General features: G+C 39.3%; 1 long non-coding RNA gene across 1 annotated transcript; it reads left to right on the top strand.

Moving 5' to 3' along the window:
- Window positions 1-1,860: 1,860 nt before the first annotated feature.
- On the top strand, window positions 1,861-10,366 carry LOC139663259 (uncharacterized). Its single transcript, XR_011696701.1, has 3 exons — window positions 1,861-1,982; window positions 8,653-8,801; window positions 9,538-10,366. It is a non-coding gene; the product is annotated as an uncharacterized lncRNA (long non-coding RNA).
- Window positions 10,367-16,929: the final 6,563 nt, after the last annotated feature.

The following is a 16,929-nucleotide window of genomic DNA, read 5'->3' on the forward strand; positions in this document are numbered from 1 at the left end:
CTTCAGTTGCTGCACACAGCCACTGATGTTTTCAGCCCAGATGTTTTGTGTGTGTGTGTGTGTGTGTGTGTGTGTGTGTGTGTGTGTGTGTGTGTGTGTGTGTGTGTGTGTGTGTGAAACGTGGAAAAGGAAACAGCTTGGGGGAAAAAAAAGCCCTCTAAACTGCCTTCTTCCTCAATAACCTGCATAGCAACTGCACGCGCTGGGTTCCTCCTCCTCTCTCCTCGTGCAGCGCCGGGTTCGGAGCTGTGAGCCAATCACGTCGGCTTCTCTGTGTGACGTCTTGTTTGTTGACACTTCCATTAGCTCGCCACCTGCGTGACGTCACTGGAGCAGGGGGGGACGAACGGGAGAGGAGGAAGAAACAAAGAGTGTCCAGGCGGAGAGAGGTCTCACTCCTGCCTGCTTCCGTCTGTCTCACATTTAGCCAAACATTATTTGAGATGAGAAGCTCATTGGATTTATGTGGAAGAGGATTAGAGCAATATGTGAAAAATGCATTTGAGTTCTGAGATCAATCTCATACTTGAGATAAATGTCAGAATTATGAGTTTACTTTATTCTCAGAATTCTGAAATTGATCTCAGAACTCAAATTTTTTCACATATGGCCCTAATCCTCTTCCGTAGTTGTGAAACCTATAGCCTACATGTATTTAGATTTATATATTAAATCTAAAAAACTTTTTTAGCAGATACTCCTGTTTTTTACACATGCATAGTTGATGATTTCTGATGTCAGTAATGAATATTCATAATGATTCTCGCATGTAGCCTACTAGCTGCTGTATGCATTCACTAGCTATCTGACTAGTTATTAACATTCTCATTTCAGTCGATTGTATGTATGTGTGTTATGATTTTTTGACCTGAGCTCTTCTGGTCTAGCAGACAAGGGTTTCCATAAGCAGGAAAAGGATGTCAACTATCAGGACAGCAAGATGTGAAAAATGCATGACAAGTATCAGCTCTCATTCTCATTAAATGGCAAAATTTGTGAGATATGGCCTGCAGATATCTTCCATTAAAAACACTAAATTATTTGGATCAAATAAGATTACATTGCACTTTATTGATCCCAACGGGGAAATTCGGGATTACACACAAACTGAAAGTATTGCTAACATAGAGCTAAAGGTTTTGTGATGAATAGCCTACTTTGTTAAGGAAAACAACTTGTTGTTTTAGGTCTGTACCAGACTGGTCAGTTGCTATGGTGACGCGTTATGTAGCTACCTGCTCCTCATAAACTCCTCCTTCTCAGTTCTGAAATTGTAAATACAACATTAAAGTGCTTCTGGTTGCCAATAACAACAGAATGGACCCCATACAAATTTTATTGTTTATAAGTTATTTTTTTTCATGGATTTCTTATGGATGTTTTATTTTAGAAATCAAGCGACAGATACTTTGTGCTGCAGCAGAACAAAATGAGGAGGCACCATGGAAAGTGCATGTGTGTCAGGCATGTGGTTGATGTTTTAATAAACATATTTGTCAAAGTTGTTGTTTGTTTGCATGACATATGCTAATAAAATACATAATTTCTATAATCAGTCGTTGACACGACTTGGATATCACAGAAAATATGGACTGTCCAGTAGCACCACTTTTTGGGTCGTTCCACTTGTAGGCTAATCAACCTTCATTATTTCCAACAGCACTTGAAGGCAGCATATGCTTACTAAACTATAATTAATTTACAGTGTCATACTTGTGCTGTCTCTGTCTGAGGATGCAGTGAGGGTTACAGCCCACTTTTGCAGACCGGAAGGCAGATCACTTTTTTTTTTTCTTTTTTTTTTTTTATTAAAGTGACTATTGGGTGATTCATCTCGTTACACATAAACGATCTTTGGTCGCGGCCGCTCCGCCGACACGTCTGACGGGATTTTCTGCCTGGAAACACCGCAAACTAATCGGAACCGGCGGCCGAGAGAGACAGACGGGTCTCGCAGGCTACGTGGGGGTCGATTGCGTGGGGTAAAATTAATTTTTGTTCCGGGCAGCAGCAACCAGCTTCCACCTCTCCCTCTTTCTACCTCTCTCTCTCTCTGTCTGTTTCTCTCTGTCTTTTAGTAGGAGGAGCTTTGCAGTGTTGTAAACATTCAGTAGCCTACTGTTGCAGTCATAACACCCAGTGATGTTGTGGCAAATCAGAAGATGGGTAAACTATGACCGTCACCATGAGGCCAACAACCACCGAGATAAACAACAGCAAAAAAAAAGAAGTGTATTTACAGACGATTAGGCCTATGAATGTGTTTTCCCCTTAAAAGACCCACATCCTCATTGGATCAGTTGGATACTAGCCTATTTGCCATAGGGGGCTGGGGCGATATGGTTGAAATCATATCACGATAATCATAAGGATCTTTAGCCTACATCTTTTCTTGTTCACATATGTAAACTCACATGTTAAATAATCCAATTAATGTTCATCCCACTGAACCGAATGGAAATGTTAGGTGTGATGTCAATGAGTTGGGTTGAGTTTTTAAATCAAATTTACTTGTTATCACCAGTTAAGCCAGCAGAATTGTGTGTCATGATATCCCAAAATCACCATATCATCACCATATGACATGCCACTGAAAGACGATAAACGATAATACTGAATTATCGCAAGACTTATATCAGGTAAACAGTTTGGTGGCTTCTAATTTCACATTTGATAGGTGCAGTAACATTCAGTAACAGGTTTTCTGCGTCCTAAAATAAAGTGTGTGTCCTTGCTGTTCTAATGTGAAGTCCAGTCCTGACATCCATCAGCTGACAACATGTCAGCCGAGAAGATTCATTTAGTTATTATAGTGTAATTCATGAATATGGAGGGAAAACAAGGCTGAGGTAAACTCTCTCACTTTAATCGAAATCAATAATGCAAATAGAGTGCAATTCATCTGCTAGTGAGCGACTATTTATCTTAATTATTTCCTAGCAGGCTGAACATGATAGGCCCATTCATGCCTAAAGTCTTTCATTTCGGAAAGAGATAAACATTTCCGGAAATTTAAATCAAATTTGCCATTTGGTGGACGCTTTATCCATTTAATCTATTTTTAGCAGGGGCGGTCCCAGTGGGAATCAAGTGGCACAAAAGAAAGAAAGAAAGAAAGAAAGAAAGAAAGAAAGAAATAACACAGCAGCAAAACTGAGCCCAGACTTGGAGTAACTGCATGCTGTGGTTTACATGCAGGTTTTGCGTTGAGTTGTGAGACAATTTTCAGTCTATTTCAATGTTATTTCTCTCAGAAGAGGGCAGCAGCGGAGATAAGGAGGCGCACCCGTCAAAACAAAACAATATCTCAGAGAAAGAGAGGGAGAGAGAGAGAGGGAGAGAGAGAGCTATATTTAGCTGAGCCTCCTCTCAGGCTGTGACTGCTGTTGTACAGACAGCTGGGAGGGGAAATGAGGTGGCTGCTGAATACTTATTGAGATGCTGTGAAGTGCATGAATGAGGTGTGTGTGGTTCAGATTAGGTGCTGCAATATTATTACTGGTCGAGTGCATATGAACTGATTTGTCCCCAAAACAAATAGCGATGGGACGATATATCGAAATTCAAAATATCGCAATACGAAAATGGAACAATACGTATCGTGGGGCAGAAAAACGAATCGTGATATTAGCTCCATTTTATTTTGCTGTAGTAATCACAAACGAGACGCTTAACCATCACAATTTCACAAGCTCTGCATCCAAATTATATTATTTGCGCTTTGTGACGTCATTTTTAAATTGTTGTTTACATTCTAGCGAGACAATGGCATCGCCAGAAAGATTTGTGGCTCAGAAACAAGCATAATTCTGCACAGTCCGACTTTGTTATCATTGAACTTTTATTTATTACACTGTATTGTGTTTGTATCGAATCGCGAACTCAGTATCACGTATCGAATCGTATCGTGAGATAAACACATCGTCCCGTCCCTAAAAATTAGGTATCAGTTGTTTGAAAAAAGGTAAAACCTTGTCTTTCAAAACAATTGATGACATAAATATCAAATGAATTATGGTACTGTATGTTTTTTTAAAAGATAGTCCTTGGTTGACAAAATGATCACAATTTTATATAGCAAGATTATAGACTTTATTATAGACTTTACATTATAGCAATATTGAATTATCAACTTAAAGGAATAGTTCACCCCAAAAATGAAAACTCATTTTCTACTCACCCCCATATGGGTTGAAACTCCATTGAAGTTCGTAGGAAAACCAAACACACAGCTTGTCAGACCCTGTAGTTCCATCTGAGCCTTTTTCCTGTTAAACTGTTAACATTCCCATCTTTTTACAGCTCCAAAACACGCATAAAATAACCATCAGATTCCTCCAAACAGCTCGTGCAGCATAATCCAAGTGTTTTGCAGCCAAACGGTTGCACTGTGGGTCCAAATGTCCAATAGTTACCTCATTATCTCCCATATTTTACTCACTGGCGATGCTCCGGTCGCACACATTTTCATTTCTATTTAAGTCAGGGTTAAGCAGAAGGCCCCCCAGTGATGTTAGAATTAGGGTTAAGGTAAAGGTTGGGTTTATAATTAACGTTTTATGTGAAAATGATGACCACTTATGGCTTTGCAGTCCGGCCAGAAAGCCATAGCCGTTAGACATTTAGCAGACGGGAGACAGTTAATTTCACTCTGAAGACAAACTCCTCATTTTACTGCCCCCATTACTTTCTACTAGCTTATTGACAGACTGGTTACAATCTCCATTTGTCACTGTGCTGTGAATAAAATCAGTTTGGGGAGTATAAAAATATCCAGCAGCATTCGCCCCTGTTTGTTCTAGCATCAGTGACAGACATTTAGTGTGTCTTTCAGGGTTGGAGCCACTGAATGCTTGGTAAAATCCAATTCTCTTCCCGGAGTTGGAGTTGGAGTCTGAATGTCACCCAGCTGTAAGGAAACAGAAAGGGAATTGAATTGAATTCCATGAAATTCCACTTCTAAGAGAGTTTGTCTCGACTCGCTAAACATCATAAATCAAACATTATGAATCAAATAAAAGACAGTTCAACAAATCAAATACATTCAGTCGTAATGTATGCATAACAATTACATGTTCTGCATCAAATACCACCTGAAAGGTCCCTTTAACATTTTATGATATTCAGTATTGAAAATATATAACACTATCTCTAATCTCAGATATTTGGTAAGAAAAAAAAAACAACAACTTGGAATTTCACAGAATTTCACAGAATTAAATTAAACTTCCTGAAATTCCAATTCAATTCCAATTCTGTTTCCTGTAGGATTTTTCAAATTCCAATTCCAATTCCTCCAATCAATTCCAATTGATGAGTTCATTCATGAATTGACCCCACACCCTGATATCTTTGAGTGGACCATGTGTACGATTTGAATGGAGACCAATGAAGGTGTCATGGAAAGTGCTGCTTGGACGTTTCATCGTTTTTGTCCGACTCCTGTGAAGAAACCTAGGAGGCGGTGCTCTTTATGTGTAATTCCCAGCATGCATTACAGACCACCGGGAAAGCTCGCATGGCTCGCACAGCTATTATATTATGTAAAGTGTTAAGCAGAGTAAGATGATCCCATCAGATGTGTCCGCTAAACTGATTGTGTTGTGTTTGATTGGATTGGTGTCCTGGACGGATCATTCTGGAAGGGATTAGAGATGTTCGTGCTGATAACCAGGGGTGGCTGTGATCTCTGTCTCTCTCTCTCTCTCTCTCTCTCTCTGTTTGCTATCTCCATCTCTCTTTTCTCTCTGTCTAGGTCTTTCTATCTGTCACTGTTCTCTCTCTCTCTCTCTCTCTCTCTCTTTCCTCTCTGTCTCCATCTCGTCCTCTTGCAGTCAAGGTCTTTCTGTCTTTGTTTGTTGCTTTCTCTCTCCCTCTCTCGGTCCATTTCTCCCTCTCTTTTTTTCTCGCACACACTCTTTCCAAATGATAAAATATCTCTCAGATCTATCTGCATGCATTCGGTGTCCTTTTCAAGATGAAAGTCAATGAGATTGCACCAAAACGTCTCCCTTTCGACTCCTCTTCAGTGTGATTTTGTCACTTTCGGGCGTTGCTAAAAATTCTGTACCCCCAGAGAAGTATCCCTGTTGTTTACGGTAATACTTCAACTCTCAACACTACTACTGCTAATAGGTAGTAGTACTAACAAAGGTTGTGAGAAGAGTGCTCTTTTACACAAGTAGCCTATGTCTTAGAGCAGGAACAATAGCTTACACAACGCTGGAAGTATTCTGTCATACACTGAAAGACTTCAGAGCCTTTTCATATTTAGAGCAATAGAAGTAACACATCTTCTGGTGGCCATGTTGGAGGTCCTCAGTTCTTGGACAACAGCTGAAACAGAACAGTTGGTTGTGTTTCTAAATGTACAACTTTTCTGTCTTAACAGAATTGAAAGGAAATGGTTCATTTCTGTGACTGGGAACTGATCATCTCACCATTGATCCATCTGACTGATTTTGTGTTTAGATAATGTCGGCTTGTTAGCTAGCTATAGGGTGACCACATTTTCAAACCCCCAAACCGGGACCCTTAAGTGTACCGCACGTTCATGCACGCGCACATGTATGCGCTTATACACGCACCACAGGCGTTTTCATCAGGATGGGGGACAATTATTTCAGCGCTTAGCACACCTAGTGACTGCACCTTTCAACACCATGGACAGCGCCTCAGGAAACGAAAAATTATGTTTTGTCACCAAAAATCCACAAATCCACCTTTATTGATTGACACATACAGACATACACGATAAACATGATAAACGTCTATGTAAGTGCTGAAAACAAGTATAATACTACTATTATTATTATTTTGATTGTGGTGAAAACCGGGACAATTTGGTAGTGAATGTTGAAAACCGGGACATTTTAGTGTTTTACAGATATTTGTCAGGACTCGGGACACCCATCTTGAAACAATCCCAGACAATCCCAGACAAACCGGGACGTCTGGTCACCGTAGCTAGCTAACCATAGTAGGCCTATCTGGTCAGCTAACTGTCACTTGCTTCTTGTAAACACATTGGATTTGCACACTAGCTAACGTATCTAGTAGAACCTAGCATAGGCTATTTACAGTTATTTGGAGTAGAGACTAGGGTGAAAGACAGTTTAATGTTAAATATAAGATATATGTTATATAAGATATATATTTTTCTTTATAGCTGTTTAGATGTGAAATTTATTTAAATATAAAATTGGTCTGAAGCCTTTCAGTGTGCAGTAGAATACTTTCATCATCCTGTGGAATAATAATGACCTGGAGAACAGTTTATATGGAACTGTTCTCCATAAATTTAGCAAGCGACTGTAACTTTAATCCAGAATCTTTAGGGGCTTTCCAGCTTTACACCTCCTTAATCATCACTACTGTCTCTTCCACTTGCTGCAGATAATAAATATGATTTGATATACTTTTGAAAATATGTAAAAAACGAGGACTGCTTGTTTTATCTTATCATTCAAATAATGTCCTTTTGTGAGGCTGTTAAAATGCCTGGCAGGAACAAAAGGAGAAAGACTAGGCACAATCCAAGCCTTTCACATATTTGAAGCCTGATTAAAATAGCCTGCAGTCAAAAGCATAAGTATTGGTACTTTCATGAGATAAAGTTAGCCTTTTTTGTTGTTGACTCATATTGTAAAAGGATTTCACGTCAAGAGATGAGTCTGAGGAGAAAGAACTGCCTGTCAGCTATGGATTAAGGGTCTTTATCGACCACCATGCTAAACCAAGTTAAAACAACAGCAGAAAAGACCAACTCAAGCTTAGTTTCAATATTTAAACTTTTCCCTTCAGATTGTTTTGACACATTAGTCCCACTTTTTACTTGCTGCACTGCTACTACATTGTGACTCACCTCATGAGATATTTGGAAAATCTTACAGTACTAATGCAGGATAGATGCAGGACAGTTACCACTTAAGATACTATTTGAAACACTATGTAAGGTTTTGACCCAATTTAGTGACTTGCTGTGTGTTTAAACATGCTTAGGGAGGTTTATTCCAATTCTGGAGCGTTGACTTGCACTGAGACGCCTGAAAATGTGAGTCTCAGTCGTCTTCCAAGCTAACTGTGGTGCAGTTCATTAGGAGTGAGAATGTAATCTGACCCAGCTACAGGAAATTAACCCAAAATGCAAGGTATTATGGGTATGAGGAGATGGATGTTGACATCTGATAGCCAGCAGTTCCTCCTGCTTGGAAAGCCTAGCAGAACAAACTGCAGTCTGGACTGATGCTCATATTCAGCTGTTTCTTCATGTGTTCTTAACTGGTATGAACACCAGAAGAGACAGACCAGTCCATCATGCTTGCAGCTAAAGTTACAGAGACTGGAATCAGATTTGTTTTGACTCCCCTCGTCACCAAACTCTTCTCTAACCTGCAGGATGACATCTTACCAAAACTCTGTCCAATAAACAAGCTACTTGTTGAGTCATGTAACTGTTGTTTGGTTCGCTTTTAATTGGTCAGTGTGAACCTAAACGGGCCAAATACAAAAATGCAACAAAGTAAACTTTTTCATTATGGTTCGGACCAAAGAAAACCAACTGTAGGTGTGATATAGCAAAAAACCAATGATCAATGAAACCTATGATCGATATGCAAATACTTCTGCTTATATCTGTGTATTGCTGCCCAGGTGTGACTTGCTGTGTCTGAGTGTTGCTATGGGAGGAGAGCAGAGCGGAGAGAGGAGGACAGACCGGCCCACTGAGCAGCAGAGAGCAGAGGAGACTGATGGACGACAGCAGCAGGTGGAAGCACACAGCTCAGCTGCTGCTTCCCAAGGTATACACTGTAATAATGATGATAATATGAATAATTCATTTTTTTTCTATACAGTTAAGAAACAGTTCTAACAAAAACATTATTATTATTGTTAATAAGAATAATTGTTTTTATTATATTTATTTTTATATTATTATTTATGTGTTATTATCATTATCAATTATTTATATTCATATTAATTATTATTTAGAATGATAATAAAAGCTCTTCAACTTTTTTGAAAAAAAACCCTCTAATAATAATTATGAATAATAACAATAAATAATAATAATAATAATAACCACAACAACAATAATAATAATAATAATAAATAATAATAACAATAATAATAATAATACTAATAGATATTAATTTCAGACTCTTAGAAATGTAATGTAATTCACTCTGGATAAATGCCTTAAATGTAAACGTGGTCCTTTGTGAGCTTCAAGTTTCACGACCCTAAGGCTGGGGAATCCATTCACAATCTATTGTAGGCCTATAATTTACAGGAAAAACAAAATAGTTGTCACCTGATCAGGTGACTTTATGAAGATAACAATTATGTCGTCTGTCACCAGCGATGTGTGAGTTTTGCTTCAGGGTGTTCTTCTTGTTTAACTTCTGATCGTACTACAAGTAAACAACGTGAAAACAAAATGTCACTGCACACACAATACACCTTGTGGAAAAGATAATGAGAATCGCTGCATTGTAATCGTTGTTTCTTCTGGTGATGCGTCTTACTCTCGCACAGAGACCCCAGGAGAGCTGCCCCAGTGCCAGATGGGAAACAGGAAGGTGGACGATATGTGCTTCATGATCTCGTGCACCAACTGGTACTGAACTGGAACTGGAACTGGTACAGCTGGTTAATAATGGAAGGGAAGAGGTGAGGGAGGATGTGGAAACCATGTGGGGCAGACGCTGCATTCACAGACCGCAGAAAGCCCAAGACAGACAGAGAGCGCAAAGATGCTGCCGTCATTTAAGTCCCACTGTCCGCATGCTTGTGTTGAAAATCCTGCAATGCTAATGAATAGATGCAGGGCAAGGCGGGGCGATAAATAAATAAATATCATTACTGCAAAAGTTTAAGAACTCCGCTCATTACAACTGTGCATGGAGATGTATGTCTTGCTGCTGCGGTTTGGCTTGAGGTCAGAAAAGCAGACTTTTGGTTTGAGCTTGAGCCAAATCAACCATTTCAAGGGCAATGATTGAAATAAAAACCTGTTTGTTGTTTTCATTTGTGTCTCATTATGTTTCAAGATTGAAATTAATGTGCAGGGTTTCCATGCACACAGCTTGAAAGTAGCTGCGCTTTATGGCACTGCCAAATCAATTCTTGATTTATTTTGTTTTTCCTTTTTTATTAACTTTGGTAAATGGTGATATATCGGTCCATTTAGACCAATGTTACCTCCAAGAATAAAGTGCATGAAACAAAAGAAAGTGAAAGCTGATGTAATGATCCGTTAAAGATATATACTGTACATACCTGGAAACAGTGAGATATGAAAATAAAGGATATAAATATGGTCCAGTTTGTCTCATGAGAACCCAATGAAAGATAAATTGTAATGAAATTGAAATAAAACCAGAAGGGTGTGTGTGTGTGTCTGTGTGTGTGTGGTGGGGTTGGAGGGGGTATATTAGCATCCTTACAGCCTATTTGTCCAGTCGTGTAATACTGAAAACAGCTCAGTGGAATGATGAAAATGAAAAACAAACAAATCCCAAAAAAAACAACAACTTAGAATCGTCTCAAACAGCGATAATGTTGGAAATTGTATTCTTTGAGTTAGTAAATTGTCTTTTATACTTTGAACAGTGAATAGTTTTTCTAGAAATCCAAAGCAAATCAAACAATTAAAAGCAAGTATGTAATGAGCTAAATGGTAAAAATGTTTCTTTGTGATTCAACTATAGTGAAGGCTGGGATCAAAATAAGAGTAACGGGTACAAGACTATGTTTCATTCACTCAATGACCAACATACTTTAGACAATGAAGTTTTCACTTTTATTGATATTTCATTGTTAACAGAACATGGTGTTATTGGTAGATAATTGGCGTGGGACGGTTAAATCAAACCGAACATAGAAAAAAAAAATCATCTCTGTTCCAGTCATGTTACCATTTTAAATAATAAACTCTGTTTCTTTAGAAATAAAACTGCAATTCTAGAATATCTTCTTACTGTAAGTCGTTAACGTAAACATGCCTATCCAGTATAAGCACTGTCATAAAAATGGTATAACATTATGTGCAAAGGATGATGACTTTCATCTTAAATAAAGGAGAGAAATAAAAATACAAAATATTCAAAAGCTTCTGTTGGTCTTCCTATTTACATGAGCTGATATTTGATATCTGACTGGAAAGTACATGATGATTCTATAAAAAAAATCCACAACAAAATGGTGCATCATTTTTGCATGTAAAGAAGTGAGCCAAGGTTGGAATTTTTTTTATTTTTTAATCAACCCACTTAGTCAAAAAACCCAAAACCAAACAAAAAGCATACGGTATATACAGAAAACTTTTCTTTTCATAAGAAAAACAAAATTGAATTGAATCTTTCTTAAAGCTATATCTGATAAAATCTCCCTAGTAGTAGTAGTTGTTGTGGCATTATCCAAAGAACTTCAATATATCTTGTTACTTCAAAAAGTCTGGACGGACTACCTTTGATATGTTTTTATTCACCTATGTATTCTTTTACGAAAAGAGAACGTTAGAAACTAAAGGCAACAACAGGCAAGTCAAAGGGAGACTTAACTATGTGAAGCCTCACACCAAAGTCACAGCAACCTTCGCCAGGGACGGGTCTGTTCTGTCAGAGCAAGAATGTGATAAAGTTTCAGAATTTGTACTGTATGTTCTCTGTTGAGATGCAGTATATTCCCCCAGAGTTGACACTCTTACTCTGCATTCACACCGCTTACAGTCACATCGCAGAGTGGATATTTAGTTACGAAAACATTTCTCAGAGGCAGAGCTGCTCTGGAGACAGAAATGGTCTCACTTGAGTTAAACCTCAGTGGGCGGAGCCAAAGAAACTGTTAGCTAAATTCCAAAGGCAAAGAAGGAACTCTGGTCAAAGTATAAAACTATAGACCGTTTCAATGGAGTTTTTGGTTGGTGGGTAACAACATCACTGTTTCTGGCAAACTTCTGGTCTTAACAATAAACGGTCTTTTTTTATTCATTCCCGACAATGGCGTTCATGATCTTGGAAGGTCAGCCAGCTAGCTAACTAGATAGCTATAGCCTAGTATGGCTAGTTCGAACTTGGATGGTCAGCTAGGCTAACCTAGATATGTTAGTATAGCTGCACTGCATATAGCCAGAAAAGCTGTGGTTCTTTGGCTCCGCACACTGACATTTAACTCAAACCAATAGGAATATTTCTGCCTCCAGAACAGCTTTGCCTTCGAGAAATGTTTGCACAACTAAAAGTCCAATCTGCAGTTGCATCATTGTGTTACTTTTTAGTGGCTGATTGCTAGCTGCCAATGGTGCTACAGCGATAAGTGGGACATTTAGCAATGCTAATGTCATTGGCTGCTGATGGGTGATGCTTCCCAAAGGTTCAGCTGCAGCCAACTTTTCCATGGTAACAAGGAAATGAGGCAACTGTATTGGCTGACATTTCTCTGGTTGTTTGCAGTGTGAATGCACAGTCAGGGTTAGGGGCTATAACATACCAAAGTTGTATTGATTAATGGCATTGATTAATGTGGGCCCTCTAAGTAGCATGAGGTCCTTTATGTAAATGTCACTGTAAATGTTGACAAACACAAGTTATAGAAAGGTATAGATCATTTTTCTGATATGATACCCCATCTCTGGCAAGTGTCACCCTGTTCTCTTTGGGAGTGATGATGTCACATAACTAAGTCTACCTTTAAAGGCAACTCACTGTTGTCCAAAGCCACCAGAACATCACCAAACCTGGGACAAAATGACTCAGTACCCTTAAGCTCTTACTAAGGATCAGCTTCTCTGCTCCTTTTTAATAATTATTAGCAGAGAAAATGCAAAGCTGGTCCCTAATAAAGTAATAACTTCACCATTTTTCATATAGAATTCTTTATTTTTCTGTGATTGATTGATCTTTTCTGCCTGGCACAATGACAACCAATTCGTTGCAATTGGTTGCCAAGTAATTGGTTGCCAAGGAATGCAAAATTAGCAGTGTAAAATGGCGGCAGAGGGGGATGGTGACATCAAGTGAAAGCAAAGGACTGAGTTGTGCCAAGTGAGGATCTGTCCCACCCACCTGGCAGTCCAAGGCAGACAAATCAAACAATCGTAACGTAACTGAAGTACATTTGAATGCCAGTGTATCCCAGGTCTGTATACAATATCCATAAAAGAGGCAAATTTCCAGAGGACCCTTTGCCCTCCGTGACAAGTATAGAAACTGATTGAATAAATAAGTTTTAAACAGAAGAGTGGTGGATAGACACTGTCCACCACGTAGTCTAAAAATCTCATGTACATTTTGTATTTATGTGTGTTCTATAAGCAATATGAATAAGCGACAATGCGATTACTATGTTTTCTTCAAGTACCCTTCTTCCATTTACGTTTCCACAAACAGACATCTGCTGAAATACACCGTACTTTTGTAAACTGCTATTCTTCTGCAAATCTCAGTAAATATATACACAGTTTCAGACTTCTCTACCAGAGCGCTGAAGGGGGGCGGGTGATGGCGGTTATCTCATTAGTACATGTGATTTAAATTCATACTAAGTGAAGAGTTTAGGTAAAATGTGATGGAAAAATACATTTTACCTGCTCACCACCCCCCTTGTTAAATCTCAACAAATCGCCCTCTCTTTATAAAGTACTGCAGTCCACTGTGGCTGAATCAACAAGCCAGTCCAACTCACTGTTTAACTGGAACTACCTCTGCAAAGTGTCCTTCTATATTGTTTCTGCAACCTGATAAGGATGACAAGAGAACAGGATTCATTCGCAGTCAAAGCGATATTGGGAGGAGCGTGACGGTTAAAAAAAGCAAGCAACTGACCAGAAGGTTGCCAGTTTGAATCCCCAAAATCGGGCTGTGAAATAAGCGTGAGGAAATGGATGAGAAGTGCTCTTCCCTCCCTCAACATCTGCCGTTGAAGTGCCCTCGAGCAAGGCACTTAATCCCCAGTCGCACCTGTGCAGCGACTCAGCGGCTTGCAACATAGAAGGATGTGAATGGTAGTTTGATCAGCCTGCTCTTCCGCTACTGTAAGACCTAAGTACCTGATAGAAACACTGACCAGAGTAGTAGTAATATGCCAGTTATTTTCAGTAATAACTACACCTGACCTCTGTCATTTACATTATGAATGAGCACCAAGAAAAACAGTGCTGATGACGGTGAGTGAAATGAATTAGGAGATATTATTATTATTACTATTATATGTGTGGGCGTGTTGAAGAGGGATGACAACCCCTTGTTAGCTTGATTAAATGCATTCCCCTTGGGGAGAATACGTAGAGAAAGCTACACTCTCGCTTCCCATCATCTCTATTGTTAAATTACAAAATAAAAAAATAAAAAACGCTCATTGATGATAAACCTGCAATGCTTCACAACTAGCCTGGAGCTCTACCATTTACAATGTGACCGTCAAGCTGAACATGTACAAGGATTTACTGAGGAGGACCACACAATATTATCTCTACCTTTTTTCCCTATCTTGTCTAAGGCATGTACAAAAGCATAAAATCAGAAAAATTCTTCATCAAAAAAACATTTCATCTGACAAATAAATAAATAGGCTAGATATCTTGATCAGTAGAGCATAATGCTGCTTTTTCACAAAAATTGAGGAAGACAATCAGTGGATTATACCGTATCACAGCAGTATCAAGGATAAACAATCCAGAAATCGAGCATTTCAAAAATCCTTGAAGCTCAGCCAGGGAACGTACCTATTAGTAGACGCTATTATCAAACTCATAAACTCCACATGAATGTTAATTTTGCCCCAAGTAAGCATGCAGGCTAATTCCCATTCCCTGCCCATTTAGACAATCTCATTTTCTAATAATCTGGTCAAATCAACAGTTTCGTGTTCAGTGTTTTGCAACTCTGACCAATTGCTAAGCATAAATTAGTTAATCACCATTGAAGGGTTTCATTCCAAAATTATGTACATCCATTTTGAAAGAAAAACGTTCTTCGTAGTTCATTATTAAATATTTCAAAAACAGAAATGATTACATCCTCAAGAACGAGAGTCCATTTTTCTGTGATAACTTGTAATGACATTTATGCAATCATATTCTAGGAATATGTGTCTTTTTTCCCCAAATATCTCATTTTGGAATGTAACTGTTCAATTTCAGTTTTGATCACATGTATATTTCACCGGAATCAAGCAGCCTCAGCCAGTATATTACACACAAGCTGAGAAAACACAGAGAAAAAGACAAGTTTGGTCCAATAGGCAATTTTGTTTTTTTGGATAGACATTCATGTTTCCACAAACTTACATAACGCTCGATACCAGGCAAAGGCCATATTGTAATATAGGCTTAAAGGTAAGGGACAGAATGTCTTGTTCCGTGTCGGCGTTTGTTGTATACTCTCAGGGACCAAATGTGCGTTTTCCGCTGAGTCAAAATACCGCTGTAAGATACTGAACGAGATCGATTTGTGCTGAATGCTGCGTGTGCTGAATTGCCCTCGACAGCAGCAAGTAATTGTAGGGATATGGGCTGAGAACACATTCAATTACTGCAGGACAGAGCTTGGTGAATAAGGGACAAAGCTGAGGGAATGAGAACAAAGGAGAGAGAGGGAGAGAGAGATGTAGAGAGACAGACATTATGTACCCATTTAACTGTATGGAAAATGAGTTAGTAGCCTTGAGGATGATGTGGAAAGACACACTGTTCGCTATTGCGTTAGCACGCATTTGTGTGCATGCAGATGTGGATATCGTCGCTGTCAGGTGAAAACCTCGTATCTTCAAAATCTTTTCAGGTACTAAGAAAAACAGCCTTGTTTTTAGCTTGATGACAACGCATCTTTTGAAAGGTTGCATAATCTTTTCTCAACCCACAGAGGAGCATGTAATCCACCAACTGAAGTGAAAACACGACAATCACCAAAACTGGAGTTACAAGGTTTTCACACAACAGCAGCAATATATGAGTGTGTATGTGTGTATACCTGTGTGTACACATGCATGTGTAAATGTGTGCGTGTGTGTAGCTAATGATGCCCGCTCTCATAACCAGAGAGTCTCATTAAACGATGACTCAGTCAGGACGCACCCACTCGCCCTACAGCAGCGGTTCCCAACATGGTGTACGGAGTCGCTGAGGGGGGGGGCTCAAAACCCCTGAGGGGGGCCGCATGGCCTCAGAATGAACCGTTATATATGAGTCATATTAGAAAGTGAATGAAATTAAAATGCGTAGCTGATTGCATTTTAGTTTAGTTTTACAGTTAAGAACGCAATCCTGTTAAGACTGCAGAAGAATTATGAGCTCCCCAGTTTTACCAACACTTCAGACGCAGCAATGAATGCAGCTGCAATCTGATGTACATGACATTGACTGAACGTGGACAAGTATTGAATTGCTGCTCGCTTAAAAGCAACCTGGTGTGTTAAGCAAACTGAATACAGATGGCGTATCAATAGAAAATAATGGGATGTTGAACAGAGAGAGAGAGAGAGAGAGAGGGAGAGAGAGAACAGGTAGGGAGGGAGAGCAACACAGATGGACAGAGGAGAATGAAAAGAGAAAGATTAGATGGGAGAGAGCATGAACTGATGGAGAGAGAGACGCTGATAGAGAGACTGGCAGAGACAATTGGTGGGGAGAAGAGAGAGAGAGAGAGAGAGAGCGGGACAGATGGACGGGGAGAAGAACAAGAGGACAGAGAGACGAGACAGAGGGAGGACAGGAGGATTAAAGCGAGGGATGTGGAGGGCGAGTAGCCCCTATTAGAGCTTTGTGAACAGAAGTACTTCATTAAGCCTGGTCGATGTCGCCGTGGCACAGCCGGCATACTAATACAAGCCCATACATATCCTCTGTGCATCCCTCCCTCTCTCTCTGTCTCACTCCCTCTCTCTGTATTCATACACTGGTTTGTTCTGCCTCTCTATCCCTTTGCTTTC

This window comes from Centroberyx affinis, unplaced genomic scaffold (genome assembly GCF_046629955.1).
Source record: "Centroberyx affinis isolate AG114_WGS23_722 - 3 ecotype Tasmania unplaced genomic scaffold, CSIRO-AGI_Caff_v1 ptg003966l_1, whole genome shotgun sequence".
NCBI lineage: Eukaryota > Metazoa > Chordata > Actinopteri > Beryciformes > Berycidae > Centroberyx > Centroberyx affinis.